General features: G+C 40.3%; 1 long non-coding RNA gene across 4 annotated transcripts in view; it reads left to right on the forward strand.

Moving 5' to 3' along the window:
• The window catches only part of LOC309804925, a 65,398-nt gene that overhangs the window by 7,028 nt on the left and 37,161 nt on the right, over positions 1-21,209 (forward strand). For 3 of the 4 annotated variants that reach the window (XR_014294191.1, XR_014294192.1, XR_014294194.1), the window contains exons 2-5: positions 1,939-2,042; positions 5,748-5,872; positions 7,806-7,895; positions 9,030-9,237. This is a non-coding gene — a long non-coding RNA (uncharacterized lncRNA). The remainder of the gene's footprint in view (positions 1-1,938; positions 2,043-5,747; positions 5,873-7,805; positions 7,896-9,029; positions 9,238-21,209) is intronic. The other variant, XR_014294193.1, reaches the window with a different exon arrangement.

Consider the following 21,209-nt stretch of genomic DNA (forward strand, 5'->3'; position numbering starts at 1 on the left):
GAAGTCAGGGCACGTGATTCCTCCAGCTCTGTTCTTCTTTCTCAAGATTGTTTTGGCTATTTAGTTTCTTTTCTGTTTCCACACACAATTAAAAAAATTTTGTTCCAGTTCTGTGAAAAACGCCATTGGTAATTTGATAGGGTTTGCATTGAATCTGTAGATTACTTTGGGTAGTATGGTCATTTCAACAATATTGATTCTTCCGATCCAAGAACACAGTATATCTTTCCATCTGTTTGTGTCATCTTCATCATATAGTTTTTGGAGTACAGGAACTGCTAGAGGAAAATATAAGCATAACACTCTGACATAAATCGCAACAGTATTTTTTTGGGTCTGTCTCCTAGAGTAATGGAAACAAAACCAAAAATAAACAAATGGGACCTAATTAAACTTAAAAGCTTTTTCACAGCAAAGGAAATCATAAACAAAAATGAAAAGACAACCTACAGACTGGGAGAAAATATTTGCAAACAATGCAACCAACAAGCGATTGATCTCCAAAATATACAAACAGCTCATACAGCTCAATATCAAAAAAGAAACAACCCAATCAAAAAATGGGCAGAAGGGACTTCCCTGGTGACGCAGTGGTTAAAAATCTGCCTGCCATTGCAGGGGACATGGGTTCAAGCCCTGGTCCAGGAAGATCCCACATGCTGTGGAGCAACTAAGCCCGTGTACCACAACTACTGAACCTGCGCTCTAGAGCCTGCGAGCCACAACTACTGAGCCCAAGTGCCACAAGTACTGAAGCCTGTACACCTAGCGCCTGTGCTCTGCAACAAGAGAAGCCACCGCAGTGAGAAGCCCATGCACCGCAACGAAGAGTAGCCCCCACTCACCTCAACTAGAGAAAGCCCACACACGGCAACGAAGACCCAACACAGCCAAAACTAAATAAATAAAAATAAATCTATTTTTAAAAAATGGGCAGAAGACCTATACAGCCATTTCTCCAAAGAAGACCTACAGCTGGCCAACAGGCACATGAAAAGATGCTCAGCATCGCTAATAATTAGAGGAATGCAAATCAAAACTGCAGTGAGGTATTACCTCACACCAGTCAGAATGGCCATCATCAAAAAGTCTCCAAATAATAAATGGTGGAGAGGGTGTGGACAAAAGGGAACCCTTGTGCACTGTTGGTAGGAATGTAAATTGCTGCAGCCACTGTGGAGAACAGTATGAAAGTTCCTTAAAAACTAAAAATAGAGTTACCATGTGATCCAGCAATCCCACTCCTGGGCATATATCTGGAAAAGATGAAAACTCTAAATCAAAAAAATACATTCACCCCAATGTTTGTAGCATCACTATTTACAATAGCCAAGACATGGAAGCAACCTAAATGTCCAATGACAGATGAATGGACGAAGAAGAGATAGTATATTTATATAATAGAATACTACTCAGCCATAAAAAAGAATGAAATAATGCCATTTGTAGCAACACAGATGGACCTAGAGATTATCATACTAAGTGAAGTAAGTCAGAGAGAGAAAGACAAATATCATGTGATATCATTTATATATGGAATCTAAAAATGATACAAATGAACTTATTAACAAAACAGAAATGGATTCACAGACACAGAGAACAGACTTACACTTACCAAAGGGGAAAGAAGGAGGGATGGATAAATTAGGAATTTGGGATAAAAAGATACACACTACTATATATAGAATACACAAACAACAAGGACCTACTGTATAGCACAGGGAACTATATACAGTATCTGTAGTAACCTATAATGGAAAAGAATCTGAAAAAGAATATGTATATATATGTATAACTGAATCACTGTTGTACAATTGAAACATTGTAAGTTGATTATATTTCAGTAAAAAATTATAAATACCAAAAATAAATTACATTTATTAATTTTTTTAAAAAAGAGTCACAAGAAAGTTGCTCTTCCTCTCTGCTCTCTGCCAGGTGCAGATATAAGGAGAAGTCAGCAGTCTACAAATCAGAAAACTTTCCTTACCAGAACTCAACCGTACTGGCACCCTGCTCTTGAACTTCCAGTCTCCAGAACTGTAAGAAATAAATTTCTGTTGTTTAAGCCATGCAGTGTATGGTAGTTTGTTACAGCAGCTTGAATTCACTAAGACATTTAGAGAGAAGACCTGTGAGGAGGTGATGAAGGTGAAATGAGGTCATAAGGGTGGGGCCCTGATCTGACAGGGTTGGTGTCCTTATAAGAAAAGGAAGAGACACCAGGCTTCTCTCTCTGCCATGGAGGACACAGAAGGCAGCCATCTGAAAGCCAGGAAGAAAGCTCTCACCAGAAACCAAATCAGCTAACACCTTGATCTTATACTTCCCAACCTCTGGAACTGTGAGAAAATAAATTTCTGTTGTTTAAGCCACCCAGTCTATGGTATTTTGTCATGGCAGCCCAAGCCAACTAAGACAGTATCATAGAATACTTCTTTATACTTACCTTTTAGGACAAGCATCTGGGTTCCTTTGGAAAGGAAGCCCAACATTCATACTGTACACTGGAATTTAGAAAGAGCTAGAGGGACAAATTGTAGAAGTTTCCTAAGAAAATAAAAGTAAGGAAGAGATTCTTAGTCATTTCTGTGCCCTAACATAGGAAATCTTCACCTCCTAGAGTAATCTGATGTTAGGTTGATGATTTTCATATAACCTCATCTTATCTCCATCAAAGTCAGAGGGGAAAACATCACCCTACTATTACCAAAAACTCTCTACTTGCAATATGGTAGGTTGTCAACCATACCTTAGAAAAGTCATACCAGGATATTGCTGACAAAGTAACAAGGGCTTTCTGGATCTTTTGCTAATCATTGTCTCATGAATTTTTTTCTTTTTACTTGCTCCAGTATTTTAGAGGATAGTTGACTAGGTCTTCTCCAGAAGATAAGGCTGCATAATTTCATTATCATTGCATTATTTTCCAAAGACCCTGGCAGCTAGAATTCATCTTAAAATAATGATCTTCAAATTGGGGTACCTCTATCTCTTGAGGTACACCAGGGCCACTTCATACAGCTGTGCAGCGTAGGCCCTGGGGTGAAAGATACCTTTCACAGCTGTACGAGGGCATGGATAGGACTATTTTCCTTTCTGACCACTTCTCTTATGTTCACCGTATTCTTACTTTACAAAAACAAAAGACTGCTCTCTTATCCATCCCAAATCTTACTACAGTGTGTCTCTCAAGGGCTGTGTTGTCCAATATAATAGTCACTAGTCACATGTGGATATTGAGCACCTGAAATGTAGCTGGTGTGAATTAAGATTTGCTGCTTGTATAAAATACTACAAGGAATAGTACCAAAAAAATGTAAAACTACCTCATTTTTAACTTTTTATATTGACTGAATGTTGAAATGATTATATTTTGAAAATATTGCATTACATATAACATTAATTTCACCTGCTTCTTTTTGCTTTTTAAACAAATTTTAAATTACATATATGGCTCACATTATATTTCTATTGGATGGCACTTCTGCTTTCGGAGAAGTCTCCCATATAAGGCATCAAAAATTTGCATTCAGGCTTTGTGTCTTTCCTTTTCTTCTCTTTACGAGTGGGTATTTTGGTATTCAGTAGAACAGTTTGCCCAATATGTTCATTCAGATATAATGTAGAGTGTGGTTATAAGAGTGATGATAATTTTACTCAAAGAAAGCATTGCTCCTGAGTGAGAGTGTTGAGAGAACCAAGCAGAGTATAGGTAAGAAACATTGGTAGCATCTTAGGTCATCCAGGTGACATGCTCATTGCAAGGCTCTCTGCCTTACTTAGCACTGTTCCTTAGAATTAGTGTTTATAAGTGAGATGATTGTCCTATAATAGTCCCAGATTGACTGTAAAGACTGGATAATCAATCCTTTTGTAATTCAGGGGGTTTCTCATTCTTTGCTTTCAACAAATTTGATGGAGAACCTAAAGTTGATGATTTAAAATAACATTTAATGAGAGATTACTGTGATACTTCTGGCATGCAATTCAGAAGTTGAAATAATTGAATGACTTTACTATAATAAAACTATTCTCATCTATTTATGAGAACAGTGTCTCTGAGTGCTTATATCTGTAAAACCCCAAAATAGAAATTGAGTCTAGATTAAATTCTATCTCTTTCTAACAGTAAATAACATTCATCAATAGATTTTGAGAGATGTATCCAATAAAATTTTACTAATTATGTGTAATTATTTTCAAAATTTATAATATATTGTTTCAAATTTTAACTACTGATAATTATAATAAAACTTTCAGGTAATTTTTAATTTTAATTTTAAAAGACTTTCAAACATAAAAATACACTGCATTACATAAAATTCTGGGAATGGAGAATGGAGTGAAAATAATATTTCATTGAGAAAAAGGAATGATGTGAAATGCAGTCTTTTTTATGAATGATAGTGACTTTCTAATAAATATGTTATTTTGATGGTACTGGAAACATGAGTCATGTGGTGATTTTATTTTAAAGTGTCAATATTTATAGTATAATGGAAATTACGTTCTTTAAAACTACATTTCTAATGGAAAATTTTAGATGTCAACTTTCAAAATTTATAATATTTTGAAACAGTTTCACAGTTTTTCAAAACTCTTTTAGGGACAAAGTGAGCAAAAATATTCTGATGACTGCCTCAGATGGCAGCTAGTTAAAACCGTCTCATTTTATAGATGTAGCAGCTGAGGACCACAAGTTCTGTTCTTGAACCAGAACCCAAAGCCACATTCAGTCACTGGCTCTGCAACCCCATTCCATCTCCTACGCAAAGAGGGCACATGGGGTTCTGAGAGAAAGTCCATGTTTATTAATGACAAGGTACCTCTAAGTAAGAGGTCATCTCTTAAATGTATTTGAGTTTAGAGCTGTCTGACATCTGTGGTAGCCTGTCACCACCAGTCTCATCAGGATTCTTTCTAAGGCAATCATTTAGAAATATGAGGTGTCCATACATCTATCTCAGCAAGTTGGGTTGTGATTTATCTAACAGCTGACTTCCCTAACAAAGTTGGAAGCAGCTTAGGGGGAGTAGATATTCATTGTTTTAGTTGGCTTGGGCTGGGCTGCCATAACAAAATACCATACACTGGGTGGTTTAAACAACAGAAATTAATTTTCTCCCAGTTCTGGAGCTGAAAGTGAGATCAGGGTGCCAGCATGGTTGGGTTCTGTTGAGAGTTCTGTTCCTGGCTTGCAGACAGCTGCCTTCTTGCTGCATGTGCCTGCCGAGAGAAAGCAAGATCTGGATCTGGTCTCTCTTCCTATCCTTAAGGACGTAATCCTATTGGATCAGGACCCTACCCTTATGACCTCATTTAACGTTACTTCCACAAAGCCCCTACCTCCAGATATGTCACATTAGGGGCTAGGGCTTCAACATACGAATTTTAGTTGGACACAAACATTCAGTTCCCAACACTCATAAATCGTTATATACCTTGTTCCTAACCCAGCGGATGGCAGTAGTGAGCATTAATAAATTTCTGCTGAATAAACTCATATTAATTCCTTATATCAGTGTCATAGTGGTAATGTAGTATAGCAAAGAGAAAACTAGCTCTATGACCTCGGGCAAGTCATATAACATCTCTGAGCCTCAGCTTCTTCAGATGTAAAGTCTAGATAGCAACTCTTATCTTATAAACATGTTATGAGGCTTAGAAGGGAGGTGTGTCAAGGGTATGGAATCGTATATGTGAAATAATAGCTCTATATAATACTTTTGCTTACCATTTTACAGTTTATGAAGTACTGCTGTATACATCATTCTACTGAATGAAGACCTGAATGCCTCAGACACTTCTAGCACCAAGCTTCATGATCTTTAAGGTATTGGATCAACTGGTATAATGGAAAGAAAATAAGGTAACCTTGGACTTCACTAGGTCATAATTCCTGTGTTATGCAATGAAGTAATTCACTGCATTGGTCTAGCTCTCGGGGTGATCAAGAGGCCAGGTTAATAAATCTTCCTGGCAGGGAGGGGAAAATATTAGGTGTTTTAATGTCTATTGTTTCGCAAAATTAATCAGTTACTTGCTATTTCCTTACATAAATTATTTTTCAGAATACTTATAGCCAAAGTTTTGTAAGTCCAATCACGGACACTAGATGGCACCATAAGAACCTCACCTGCACCAATTCCTGACAGTCCAACAGCTCTTTCTCACAGTTTACAGCCTGAAGATTTTTAACATAGAGTCTAGGGTGAAGAAAACTTAGAGAAAAGTTCTTTCATTTCTGTGTAGAGTCTATAAGTTTTCTTTCTAAGAGGTTGCTCTCCTACTGTGAATAGTACGCAGAGAATCAAGACTCGCGTGGGAAACTACAAACAGCGTGGGTCAAGTCGGGAGGCTTGGTCTGAGTCCCAGTGCTGACGCTTCGCAGCTGGTTTTTGCGGAGAAAGTCTATTTCCCGCCCTGTATGCATCTCACAGAATTGCTGGGAGGACCATACAGAGTCATGTATGAGAACTGCCATGTGCTACGATTAAAAACCAAGGTTCTTTCTACCTCTGCAGCCCCTCTTCCTGGGAGGCTCCTGCCTTGCACCAGCTCCGGGCCTCTGCTACCTTGGCCCCTGCCTACTCTGTTTTCAACCACAAGCTCACTCCTCAAACATTTGTAAAGGACTCTGACATCAGATCTATTTCTCAACTTTCACTCAAACAGCTGAAACTCATGCTTCTTAGTGTCCTCCACTCAATGGTGCTCAGCGTCTCTTCAGTAGTCCTGTGGCTACTCGTCATCCTCTGGAAGTGAACCGCTTAAAATCATCAGCTTCACGTCCCATCGTTCCAGAAGTCACCCCTCCTCTCCCCTCCCCACTTGCTCAGCCCCCGCCTCTCTTCACACAGAGCCCCTCCTTCTCTTCTTGCCTAGGCTCTGTACTCTCTCCCCCGCACCTAGGACTCCCTCACCCCAGTGCTCTGATGCCTCCAGCCCTCAGGCCCCCACGGGACCCGTGCAGCCCTTTGTTTGAGGCCGCACAGAGCACCAGGTGGAAGAGCACAGGCGTAGAATTGTTCTGTGCCTCTGACAGCGAACAGCTGTGTAAGTCACCCTGCCCACATTACGGATCCCTCTGAGCATCAGCACTGGGTATTTTAGGGGGATGAAAACATCTACCCACAGGAGAATTAAGAGAGTTAGTAGGTAAGAAGAGATTTTCTCAAACATATTTTTATGCTTTTATCTTTCGCCTCTTCCACATATGTGACCTCTCCCTGCGATGCAGAGGTACTTCTCTGGAGGGCACGTGGATGAATAGGTAGACTGGGATTATCAGAGTAAAACGCAAATCAGAGGCAGGGTGTAGTTTACTTCTAAAGCAGGTCATTGAGATATAAAACTAAAGGCCCGAAGAAAGTAGGGCCTAGACATTATGCCAAAATATACTTTGGAAACAAAACGGGAGACCCAGGTATACCTGCCTTCTATTCCCCACCACAACCAGAAAGGACCATGAGGACCACGGAGGAGGAGCCTCAGGAAACGGGCAGGGAGGGCAGAGGGGCTGGGTTGGCCCCATACGGTCGGGCCCCCCACGATGGCTGCTCCCTTGCTCTCTGTGCATCCCCTGGCTGACCAGTCCCTGCCTCAGCTACATCCTACTCACCTGACCGACCTTCCCTCCTCAGAAAACAGCTACGTACTCGCCCCGGGCCCCAACTAGTGATTGCTCATTAGATCAGAACATCCACACCTTGCTAGCTCATCAAAGGGGTGGTGAGGGGCATGCTCCTCTGCTGGTTTCCCTGGTAACGGATGAGCCAACCTGACATCAATTCCCCCTGCAGATGGTAGCCTCCCTCTCCCCGTGGTAGTGAAGACGGTCCGCTGTCTGCTCCACAGGACGGGGAGTCACGCCCGGACCTCGCTTCACACAGGTAAGATCCCCCTATCCGTTAACACCACTGATGTCTCTGTCACTGATTCTGGGGTCCTTCTGCAGTCTTCAAGCTGGGCAAATACTGGGCTCACAGGCCTGTGGGGTGCAGCCCAACAGTCCCTTTTCAAGAGTCCTACATTCACCTAATCGTGAAACCCTGAAACCTAGGTGGGTCCCTTATCCCCCAGAAGCAGGGATGTGGAAAGAAAATCCACAGCATATATTTAGTCATTTACCCTTCAAAACAACTCCACAAAACCACTGTTACGCACATAAAACAGCACCACGAGACTATTATTGGCCCCATTTTACTGAATAGGAAAGTGACAGGATTTTAACTCAGGCTAGCTGACTTCAAACGCCGTGCTCTTAACCATCACCCTACACAGCCTTTCAGTAAACATCAGTTCCCTACACTCACCCCAACCCCATCTCTATTCAATGCCAGGGCTAAGAAGCTGAGTTAGGAAAGGCAGGCTACCATGTGTTTCATGCTATTACTATTTAAGGTCTAAACTCAGCTGGGCCTTCAGTTCTGCACCATCTCCTGTTGTTTGTGCTCCGTGGGCTCCCTTCACCAATCCCTGCAATGGGCCTAAACCTTCAACATTCCCTGCGCTGCTCACCTTCAGCAGTAAACTTGCCTGTGATTCACAGAGAAAATCAGTGCCATTCGGGGTGGACTCTCTCAGCTTCTCTCCTTCCCTCAACTAACTTATCTTTAAGAGCACCCTCTCCTCCTATCCAACCAATTTTCGAAGGAGAGGTTTCTGTCTCTATCCTCCTATTTCAGACCACTCCCTCCTTTGCTCTTTTACCTCCTCCAGGAGTTCTCTCAGGTGTCTCTTTTTCCAGTATGTTCAATCTTCTCCCTCTCTGCTGGGTCCTTTCAGCATATAAACAAGGTAAGGTCTTTCCTCTCCTTCATGTCATTTCCATCCACAATTGTCCTAGATGTCAGAAATTTCCAAGCACCAGTCCCTGAACTCTAAGTAGTGATGAAATCTCACTAATTCATGATAAAAAATTGAGCAAATAAGGATAATATAGGGAGTTTCTCATTAAGCTAAAGTAATTCAATTTAAATGATTTTCTTTTGTTCTGAAATTATGACTTTTTTTTTTTTTTCCAGTATGCGGGCCCCTCACTGTTGTGGCCTCTCCCGTTGTGGAGCACAGGCTCCGGACACGCAGGCTCAGCAGCCATGGCTCACGGCCCCAGCCACTCTGCGGCATGTGGGATCTTCCCCGACCGGGGCACGAACCCGTGTCCCCTGCATGGGCAGGCGGACTCTCAACCACTGCGCCACCAGGGAAACCCAGCATTAGTTTTTAATTAAGGTATGTACATTGTTTTCTTAGACATAATGCTATTGCACACTTAATAGACTACAGCATAGTGTAAACATAATGTTTATATGTACTGGAAACCAAAAAATTCGTGTGACTTGCCTTATTGCCCCATTTGCTTTACTGCAATAGTCTGGAACCAAACCAGCAGTATCTCCGAGGTATGCCTATATTCACCTGTCTGAGTCACCTCAGGGCCAGATCCAGGAAACCCTAGGACAGCCCCCACACCTAAGAGCCTGCTGAAATTATTCAAACTAGCCAATCCTAAACCTGCTTACCCTGCCTTGCCTGTTCCTTTCTGCAAAAACCACAATAAGGCTCTCACCCATGCTTTCCCCTCACGCCTTCAACCTTCTGACTGACTAGTGCTTCCCGGTGTCCCTGTGTGTCCCTGTGTGACATGACAGGCCTCCTACTCTTGGGAACAGACTTCCCTTTCAGTGACAGTCATCTCCTGGTCTACTGACCTAACCATACCCGAGTAATAATAGAGCCTACATTTTAAAACAGGACCTCAATGGGCTTTTCTTTATGTGGGTTCTATATATTGATATTTACTGTTTTAGATATTAAAACAGAAATTTTAAAAATATGTAAATGAATCCATTATACATTAGCATAGTAATACCTTAATGAAAAATATATTTTCTAAAACAAATAACTGAGAAGAGTAGCACTGTTTCCATTTTTGCAAATCTCTTTAATGTCTGGCTAAGCAGAATAAAGCTGGATTTTGGGGTCTGCTTCTGCATTCAAAGAGCTGCAGTATCACATTCTGGAAAACTCCACAATACACTCATGAGAGATTGAGAATGAAAAAGGCAAATAACATTTTAGCATTTAATCATTGATTTTGAAATTGACCTCATAGACCCACGGAAAATGTCCCCAGACCACACTTGGAGAATGCTAACCTACACAATATTGACTAATACAAACAAGTTTTTTAGAATTTAATTTTTTTTCCAGTTGTATTGAGATATAAATGACATACAGTACTGTATAAGTTTAGGTGTCCAGCATAGTGATTTGACTTATATACATCATGAAATGATTATCATGATAAGTTTAGTGAGCATCCATCATCTCATATCAACATGAAATTAAAGAAATAGGGAAAAAAGCATTTTTTCCTTATGATGAGAACTCTTAGGATTATTCTCTTAACAACTTTCATATGTATAGTACAGCAGTGTTAATTATCGTTATCATGTTCTACATTACATCTCTAGTACTTTTTTATCTTATGACTGGAAGTTTTGTACCTTTTGACTGCCTTCACCCAATATCCCACCCACACCCATGCCCCTAGTAACCACAAATCTGATTTCTTTTTCCATGCGTCTGTTTGCTTTTGAAGTATAATTGACCTACAACACTATGTTAATTCCTGATATGTAACATAGTGAATCAATATTTCTATACATTTCAAATTGATCACCACGATAAGTCTAGTTACCATGTGTCACCATACAAAGATATTACATAATGATTTACTATTTTTCCCACACTATACATTTCATACCCATGACTCATTTATTTTGTAACTAGAAATGTGTGCCTCAGTCTCCCTCACCTATGTCTTATCTCCCCTTCAACTCCTCCCCTTGACAACGACATGTTTGTTCTCTGTATCTATGTCTCTGTTATGTTTGTTCATTTGTTTTGTTTTTTAGATTCCACATGTAAGTGATATCATAATTTGTCTTTCTCTGACTTATTTCACTTAGCATAATACCCTCTAGGCCATCCATGTTGTCACAAATGGCAAGGTTTCATTCTTTTTATGGCTGAGTAATATTCCACTGTGTGTGTGTGTGTGTGTATCTGTATCCATTCATCTGTTGATGGGCACTTAGGTTGCTTCCATATCTTAGCTATTGTAAATGATGCTGCTATGAACATAGGGTTACATATATCTTTTCTAATTACTGTTTTTATTTTCTTTGGATAAATATCCAGAAGTGGAATTACTGGATCATATGGTAGTTCTATTTTTAATTTTTTGAGCAATTTCCATAATGTTTTCCATAGTGGCTACACCAATTTACATTCCTACCAACAGTGCACAAGGGTTCTTTTTTCCAATCCTTGCCAATACTTGTTACTTGTTGTCTTTTTGATAATAGTCATTCTGACCGATATAAAGGCAATTATTTCATTGCGATTTCGGTTTGCATTTCCCCAATGATTAGTGATGTTGAGCATCTTTTCATGTGTCTGTTGGCCATCTGCATATTTTCTTTGGAAAAATGTCTACTCAGGTCCTCTGTCCATTTTTTAATTTGGTTGTTTTTTTGATGTTGAGTTGTATGAATTCTTTGTATATTTTGGATATTAACCCCTTATCAGCTACAGTAAGTCCCCTACTTACAAACAAGTTCCTTTCTGAGAGTGCATTCATAAGCCCAGTTTGTTCGTAAGTCCAGCGATATTAGCCTAGGTACCCAACTAACACAATCGTCTATATAGTACTGTACTATAATAGGTTTATAGTACCTTTCGCACAAATAATACATAAAAAACAAACACAAAATAAAGAAAACATTTTTAATCTTACAGTATGTTTCCTTGAAAAGTACAGTAGTACAGTACAATAGCTGGCATCGAGGGAACAGGCAAGAAGAGTTACTGGAGGAGGGAGAGGAGGTGGGAGATGGTAGAGCTGAAGGATCGTCAGCAATAGGAGATGGAGGGCAAGCTGCCATTTCACTCACGCCTGACGTTGATGGAACGCACATTCACACCTTTGAAAGTTCAAAACTTGAAGGTTTGTATGTAGGGGACTTACTGTATGTCATTTGCAAATATCTTCTCCCATTTAGTAGGCGGCCTTTTCATTTGGTTGATAGTTTCCGTATGTGCAAATGTTTTAATTTGATGTAGTCCCATTTGTTTATTTTTGCTTTTGTTTCCCTTGCCTGTGGAGACATATTCAAAAACAATATTACTAAGACCAATGTCAAAGAGTAAACTTCTTACATTTTCTTTTAGAAGTTTTATGGTTACAGGTCTTACATTTATATCTTTAATGCATTTGAGTTTATTTTTGTGCATGGTGTGAGTTGTCCAGTTTGCTTCTTTTGCATGTAACTGACCAGTTTTCCCAACACCATTTATTGAAGAGACTGTCTTTTCCCCATTGTATATTCTTTCCTCCTTTGTTGTAGGTTAATTGCCCATATAACTGTGGGTTCATTTCTGGGCTGTCTTTTCTTATCCACTAATCTATATGTCTGTTTTTGTGCCAGTATCATGCTGTTTGGATTACTGTAGCTTTGTAGTATAGTTTGAAATCAGGGATTATGATCTCTCCAGCTTTGTTCTTCTTTCTCAATATTGTTTTGGTTATTTGGAGTCTTTTGTGTTTCCAGACAAATTTTAAAATTATTTGTTCTAGTTCTGTGAAAAATGCCATTAGTATTTTGATAGGGATTGCATTGAATCTGTAGATTGCCTTGTGTAGTATGGTCATTTTTAACAATATTAATTCTCCCAATCCATGAGCATGATATATCTTTCCATCAGTTTGTGTCATCTTCAGTTTCTTCAGTGACAAGTTGGTTGTTTAGTAGCGTATTATTTAGCCTCCACATGTTTGTGTCTTTTGCAGTCTTTTTTCTTGTAGTTGATTTCTAGTCTCACAGTGTTGTGGTCAGAAAAGTTGCTTGATAGGATGTCAGTCTTTTTAAACTTACTGAGACTTGTTTTGTGGCCTACAATATGACCTATCCTGGAGAACATTACATGGACACTTGAAAAGAATGTGTTTTTGGATGGAATGTTCTATGTATACTTGTTAAGTTCACTTGGTCTAATATGCTGTTTTAGGTCAGTGTTTCCTTATTGATTTTCTATCTAGATGATCTGTCCATTGATGTAAGCAGGGTTTTAAATTCCCCCACTATTACTGTGTTATTGTCAATTTCTCTTTTTATATCTATTAATATTTGGTTTATGTATTTAGGTGCTCATATTTGGTTTATGTATTTAGATACTCTTATGTTGGGTGCATATATATTTAAAATTATCATATTTTCTTCTTGGATTGATCCTTTTATCATTCTGTAATGCCCTTCTTTGTCTCTTGTTACGATCTATTTTGTCTGATATAAATATTGCTACACCCTGGCTTCCTTTTTGTTTCCATTTGCATGAAATAGCTTTTTTCATTCCCTCACTTTCAGTTCGTGTGTGTCTTTAGATCTCTTGTAGAGAGTATATATTTGCATCTTGTTTTGTATCTATTCAGCCACTCTGTCTTTTGATTGGAGCATTTAGTCCATTTACATGTAAAGTGATTATTGATAGGTATGTACTTATTGCAATTTTGTTAATTGTATGGGGGTTATTTTTGTAATTCTTTTTTGTTCCTTTCTTCTTCTTTTGCTCTCTTTCCTTGTGATTTGATGACTATCTTTAGAGTTATGTTTGGATTTCTTTCCCTTTTTTTGGTGTGTGTATTATTATAGATTTTTGATTTGTGGTTACCATGAGGTTTATATATAGCAATCTATATATTTACCTGATTGTTTTAAGTTGCCAATCTCTCAAGTTCAAACACATTTTTAAAACCTGGGATTTTTACTCCCAGTCCTCATGTTTACTGTTTTTGACATCATGTTTTACATCCTTTTGTTTTGTGTATTCCTTAACTACTTATTGTGGATATAGATGATTTTACTACTTTTGTCTTTTAACGTTCCTACTAGCTTTATAAGTAATTGACTTACTACCACTACTGTGTATTTGCCATTACCAATGAGATTTTTCCTTTCATAATTTTCATGTTTCTAGTTGTGGCCTTTTCTTTCCTGCTTAGAGAAGTCCCTTTAACATTTCTTGTAAGGCTGTTTCAAGGTGATGAACTCTTTTAGCTTTTGCTTGTCTGTAAAACTTTTGATCTCTCTTTCAAATCTGAATGATAGCCTTGAGGGGTAGAGTATTCTTGGTCGTAGGTTTTTTGTTTCATCACTTTAAATATATCATATCACTCCCTTCTGGCCTGCAGAGTTTCTGCTGAAAAGTCAGTTGATAGTCTTAGGGGAGTTCCCTTCTAGTAATTCGTTGTTTTTCTCTTGCTATTTTTAATATTCTCTCTTTAATTTCTGCCGCCTTAATTACAATGTATCTTAGTATGGTTCTCTTTCAGTTGATCCTGTTTGGGACTCTGTGATTTCTGGACCCGAATGTCTGTTTCCTTTCCCAGGTTAGGGAAGTTTTCAGCTGTTATGTCTTCAAATATGTTATCTGCCCCTTTCTCTCTCTTCTCCTTCTGGGACCCCTATAATGTGGATGTTAGTATGCCTGATATTGTACCATAGGTCTCTTAAGCTGTCCTCATCTCTTTTTATTCATTTTTATTTTTTTCTGTTCAGTTCAAGTGATTTCAACTACTCTCTCTTTTAGTTTGTTGATCCATTCCTATGTATCATCTAATCTACTGTTTATTCTTTCTAGTGTATTTTTTATTTCACTTATTGTATTCTTAAGCTCCATTTCATCTTTCTTTATTTTTCCTTTTTGTTAAACTTCTCACCGTATTTGTTTATTCTTCTCCCAAATTCTTCGAGCATCTTTCTTTTTTTTTTTGCCTATGCCATGTGGCATGTGGGATCTTAGTTCCCCGACTAGGGATCGAACCTGCGCACTCTGCAGTGGAAGTGTGGAGTTTTAACCAGTGGACCACCAGGGAAATCCCTCAAATATCTTTATGATCAGTATTTTTGAACTTTTTATTGTGTTGATTACCTAGCTCCGTTTCTCTTAGTCCTTCTTCTGGGGTTTTATCTTATTCCTTTGTTTGGAACATATGTCTCTGTTGCCTCATTTTGCCTAATTCTCTGTTTTTATTTCTGGTGGGTTGCTTACTTTTCCCAATCTTTGGTGAGTGGCCATTTGTAGGAGATGTCCTATGCATTTCAGCAGTGCAGTCCTCTCTGGTCACCAGAGCTATATGCTCTAGGAGTGCTCCCTATGTAGGCTCTGTGGGCCCATTACTCTGAACTCTTTCTCGGGTAGATTGCCTATCTCCACTTCACTTGGTTCTTCTTCTGAGGTTTTATCTTATTCCTTTGTCTGAAACATATTCCTCTGTCACCTCATTTTTCCTAAGTTGCTATTTGGATTTTATATATGTGGTAGGTTAGTCACGTTTCTCAACCTTGGAGAAGTGGCCTTTTATAGGAGGTGTCCTATGCATCCCAGCAGTGCACTCCCATCTCATTACCCAAGCTGTATGCTTGGTGGTTCCCCCTAAGAGGGCTGCATGGGTCCTTCTGTTGTGTTAGGCTGACTCTGTGGGCAGACTGGTAGGTTTGGTTGGCCCCTAGTCCAGTTGGCTGCCAGGCCCTGCCTTCTGTGGATGCTGTTGGCTGCTGTTTAGTGGTGCCTGGTTACAAGGCAGCTGGTTGCAGAACCCTAGGGGGCCCCAGGGCTAGTGTTTGCTCAGTGGTGGGCAGAGTCAGGGTCCAAAAGACTGGGGTGGCTGCTCACCCACTTGCAGGTGAAGCCAGATCCTGCAGTCACTGCCAAACTACTTGCAGGCAGATCTGGTTTCTGGAGTCTGGCTGCAGGCCTAGGGATCCCAGAGCTTGTTTCAGATTGTTGGGAGGGGGAAAGTTCCTGACACAGTTGTGTATGGGGTCCAGGATGTTCCAAAGATTGCACTGACCTGCTAATGGGCAGGGCCAGGGTTCAACTGGTTCCAGGGTATGCTCTGGCTTGCTGCTGGTAGGCTCAGTCTGCAGGCTGCAGGATCATAGTTTTCTGCTTCTGGTGTCTGCCCTCTGAGTGAAGCTGGACTAGAGGCTAGTGTAGGCTTGCTGGTAGGAAGGCCAGTGCCTGCCCACTGGTGGATGGAGTCGGATCTTGGCCCACTGGTGGTCAGGGTCATGTCTAAGGGTATTTCTAGAGATGGCTGTGGGCTCAGTAAGTCTTTAGGCAACCTATCTGCTGATGGTTAGTGCTGTGTCCCCACCCAGTTAGTTATTTGGCCTGAGGTGTCCCCAGCACTTGTGCCTATAGGCTGTTGGGTGGGGCCAGGTCTTGGCATTAATGAACCAAGATGGTAGCCACCAACAGCAGTGTTCAGGTGTTTGAATGTCCCCCAGTATGTCTGCCACCAGTGTCTGTGTCCCCAGGGTGAGCCATAGCTGCTCCCTGCCTCTCTAGAAAACTGTCCAAGACCAGCAGGTAGGTCTAGCCCAGGCTTCTGTCAAATTACCTAGCCCTGAGTCCCAGTGCATATGGGATTTTGCATGCCCCCTTTAAGAGTGAAGTCTCTATTTCCCCCAGTCCTGTGGGGCTCTTGCAATTAAGCCCCCCTGGCCTTCAAAGCCAAATGCTCAGGGGGCTCCTCTTCCTGGTGCTAGACCTGACTTGGGGAGCTTGACATGGGGCTCAGAACTCTCAGTCCCATTGAAGAACCTCTGCAATATTATTATTCTCCAGTTTGTGAGTTGCCCACACAGAGGGAATGAGATTTAATTATATTGTGAGTCCACCCCTCCTACCTGTGTCTTTGTGGTTCCTTCTTTTATTTTTTTTTAAATTTCTTTGTTTTATTTATTTATTTTTGGCTGTGTTGGGTCTTCGTTGCTGTGCACGGGCTTTCTCTAGTCACAGCCAGCAGGGGCTACTCTTCGTTGCAGTGCACGGGCTTCTCATTGCGGTGGCTTCTCTTGTTGTGGAGCACGGGCTCTAGGTGTGCGGACTTTAGTAGTTGTGGCTTGTGGGCTCTAGAGCGCAGGCTCAGTAGTTGTGTTGCATGGGCTTAGTTGCTCCACGGCATGTGGGATCTTCCTGGACCAGGGCTTGGACCTGTGTCCCCTGCATTGGCAGATGGATTCTTAACCACTGCACCACCAGGGAAGTCCCGTGGTTCCTTCTTTATGGCTTTAATTGTAGAAGATCTTTTCTGATGGGCTTTTGCATTGATGATTGTTCTGCAGATAGTTGTGATTTTTGTGTGCTTGTGAGAGGAAGTAAGTTGAGGGTCCTTCTATTTTGCCATCTTGGCTGCTCTGTTCTTCCTCATCATAAAAGGTCACCAACCCTACTGGATTAGGGCTCACCCTTACAACCTCATTTAACCTTACTTACCTCCCTAAAGGGCCTGTCTCTAGATACAGTCACATTGGTCATAGGGCTTCAACCTGTGAATTTTGGACTGGGGCAGGGGACACAATTCAGTGCATAACAGGAGGTGAAAATTGAAAACAGTGAGTGCGAGGGGGAAAATAACCAAGGCAAAGTGATATAATGTGTTACCAGGCTGGCTACCACATCATACAAAACTTCAAAAAAAGAAAGAAAAAAGGCTGGTCATTGCTTGGCACATTGGACTCTTCCAGAAGGGCTGCAAGAAAGAATTCCATCTCAGACTATTCCATGGTAGGAAGATGCTACCTGCCTGACTTCCCACCCCCCACCCCCATCTCCTATTTCCTGTAAGTCAAGGTTCACCCCCACGGAAAGCTAACTCACCACGTTACTGTGTGGTGTCATCAAGCCTTTCAGTGGCCACTCAGGACGCTAGATTCCATTCTGCATGATGTAGCGTTTCATCCAAACCCAGAAGTTAGGGAGGGAAACAGCATGTGAGACTCCAAGCCTGGACCTTTAACTCAGACTTCAGCCAGTCTGACAAATGCAGCAAAAGTGGTGCTGGAGGGGGCACAGTCTAGGAGTTAAGCCATGTCTTTTGAAGGAAGGGGTCAGTTAAGACAGTCAGAGGTGTCTGATTCAGAACTACTACTGTTCTATCTAAGTGCAGAGGTGGCTATCCCAAAGTCGCAACATTTCCTAAAAGGAGCACAACCCTGAATGAAGGTCATTGGGAAAGTATATTTTGATAGTCATAGAAACAATAATTACATTTTAAATGAAATGTAATGAAAGTATTTAATAACTGAATAATATAATTCATCCAATTTGAACCTTGACAGATGAGTCTTAGCCTATAACAAATATTATGTTTGATATACTCTGTATCCAACTGTTAATGCTGGTTACTACACTGTATCCTTCAGATTTGCTTAAAAACCAATGGAGTAAATTATACTACAGTTTATTTTTCTCATGAAACATGTGAAACATCAAATTGCTGTGAAAAGTGTGAGGACTCAAGATACATGCAGAATGGCAGTCAAATTGAGAGCTGTCTTATCACATCCAGGTAATTTTTAATTAAAGTGACATTGGAAAATGAGAAGGGAGATGACATGGGTTATACTTATTACAGGCCATTATGCCCTTGCTATTTTAAGGAACAAAAATATATGACCTCTAGTAGTTGACACTCAATAATAAGGAATGTCATGGCTGCCTCCCAAATAGTCTTAAATACTGAACTGTAGAACATCTTCATTGCCATTACATCTTTTATGAGTTTTCAAATTACTTATTCCTGTTGTATTCATTGTTAGTTTCTAGGTTTATCACATGCATGCATATGTGTTTGTGTGTGTTTTGTGTTTAGGGAGTGGAGCGGTTATTTCAAGTGGCTTATGGGAAGAGAGCAGACATGCTCAGCCAACAATATTAAAACTGTCCAAAGAATTGAAAACGTATATATAAGTTGTCACCTCCAAAGTAAACTGGAGTCAATGACAGAGTAGACAGGGATAGCCAGGCAGGTATGTGTTAGGTGTGGCCACAGGAACAGCATTCCCAATGGCCTTAACATCTGTAAAGCATACTTACAAATTCTGTGAACCAGAGGCAGATAATTAAGATGATAGTTCTGACGGCTAGAAGTCACACAAAACTCTGAGATCCACACACAGTATATCACGTCTCCTCAGTCAGAAATGTGTTCTTTTACTGATAGCCAAGCACCCATGACCTCCAAATATCAATCTATAGCCCCATCTTCTCTATCAAGTTCCAGACCATATATTCCACCTCGATGTTCCACCTCAAAATCATCATGCCTCAAACTGAATCTGTCACAAGTCTCACAACCCTGCCATTCCTTCTCTATTTCCTATCCTAGCTGATGATATTGCAAGTCACTTATTCTCTTAACTTAGCCATTTAATTCATCCTTTCATAAGTGGTTTTTGGTGGTCGTCACTGGGGATATAACAGTAAAGACAGCGAAATCCCTTTCCTTATGAATCTTATATTGTACTGGTGAAATGGGTAATAGCTAAAACAAACGGGTGTGTGTGTGTGTGTGTGCACATGTGTGTGTGTGTTAGTGTCAAGCTCTATAGGGAAAAAATAAAGCAGAGTAAAGGGATAGTGAATGACAAAATATGCTATTTTATATAGGTTATCAGAAAAGTCCCAGTTTTATTAAATTCCTCTTTCTTCTTCGCCTCATGTGTCCAATTGGTCATTAAGCCCTGTCATTGATCTCCCTGCCTCTCATGTCTCTCCTCCATCTCACTCCATTTTCCATGCTTCCATCCAAGTCATTCTTTTAAAATTCAAATGACTGTTCCTATTGACTATTTTTTTTTAATTGGAGTATAATTGCTTTACAATGGTATGTTAGTTTCTACTTTACAACAAAGTGAATCAGTTATACATATACATATGTTCCCGTATCTCTTCACTCTTGCATCTCCCTCCCTCCCACCCTCCCTATCCCACCCCTCTAGGTGGTCACAAAGCACCGAGCTGATCTCCATATGCTATGTGGCTGCTTCCCACTAGCTATCTATTTTACGTTTGGTAGTGTATAAATGTCCATGCCACTCTCCCGCTTTGTCACAGCTTACCCTTCCCCCTCCCCATATCCTCAAGTCCGTTCTCTAGTAGGTCTGTGTCTTTATTCCTGTCTTACCCCTGGGTTCTTCATGACTTTTTTTTCCTTAAATTCCATATATATGTGTTAGCATATGGTATTTGTCTTTCTCTTTCTGACTTACTTCACTCTGTATGACAGACTCTAGGTCCATCCACCTCACTACAAATAGCTCAATTTCATTTCTTTTTATGGCTGGGTAATATTCCATTGTATACATGTGCCACATCTTCTTTATCCATTCGTCCTATGATGGACACTTAGGTTGTTTCCATCTCCAGGCTATTGTAAATAGAGCTGCAATGAACATTTTGGTACATGACTCTTTTTGAATTATGGTTTTCTCAGGGTATATGCCCAGTAGTGGGATTGCTGGGCCATATGGTAGTTCTATTTTTACTTTTTAAGGAACCTCCATACCATTCTCCATAGTGGCTGTACCAATTCACATTCCCACCAGCAGTGGAGGAGTGTTCCCTTTTCTCCACACCCCCTCCAGCATTTATTGTTTCTAGATTTTTTGATGATGGCCATTCTGACTGGTGTGAGATGATATCTCATTGTAGTTTTGATTTGCATTTCTCTAATGGTTAATGATGTTGAGCGTTCTTTCATGTGTTTGTTGGCAGTCTGTATATCTTCTTTGGAGAAATGTCTATTTAGGTCTTCTGCCCATTTTTGGATTGGGTTGTTTGTTTTTTTGTTATTCAGCTGCATGAGCTGCTTGTGAATTTTGGAGATAAATCCTTTGTCAGTTGCTTCATTTGCAAATATTTTCTCCCATTCTGAGGGCTGTCTTTTGGTCTTGTTTATGGTTTCCTTTGCTGTGCAAAAGCTTTGAAGTTTCATTAGGTCCCACTTGTTTATTTTTGTTTTTATTTCCATTTCTCTAGGAGGTGGGTCCAAAAGGATCTTGCTGTGATTTATGTCATAGAGTGTTCTGCCTATGTTTTCCTCTAAGAGTTTGATAGTGTCTGGCTTTACGTTTAGGTCTTTAATCCATTTTGAGTTTATTTTTGTGTATGGTGTTAGGGAGTGTTCTAATCTCATACTTTTACATGTACCTGTCCAGTTTTCCCAGCACCACTTATTGAAGAGGCTGTCCTTTCTCCACTGTACATTCCTGCCTCCTTTATCAAAGATAAGGTGACCATATATGCATAGGTTTATCTCTGGGCTTTCTATCCTGTTCCATTGATCTATA

Source organism: Mesoplodon mirus (assembly GCF_964341445.2).
Source record: "Mesoplodon mirus genome assembly, chromosome: 5".
In the NCBI taxonomy this organism is placed as follows: Eukaryota; Metazoa; Chordata; class Mammalia; order Artiodactyla; family Ziphiidae; genus Mesoplodon; species Mesoplodon mirus.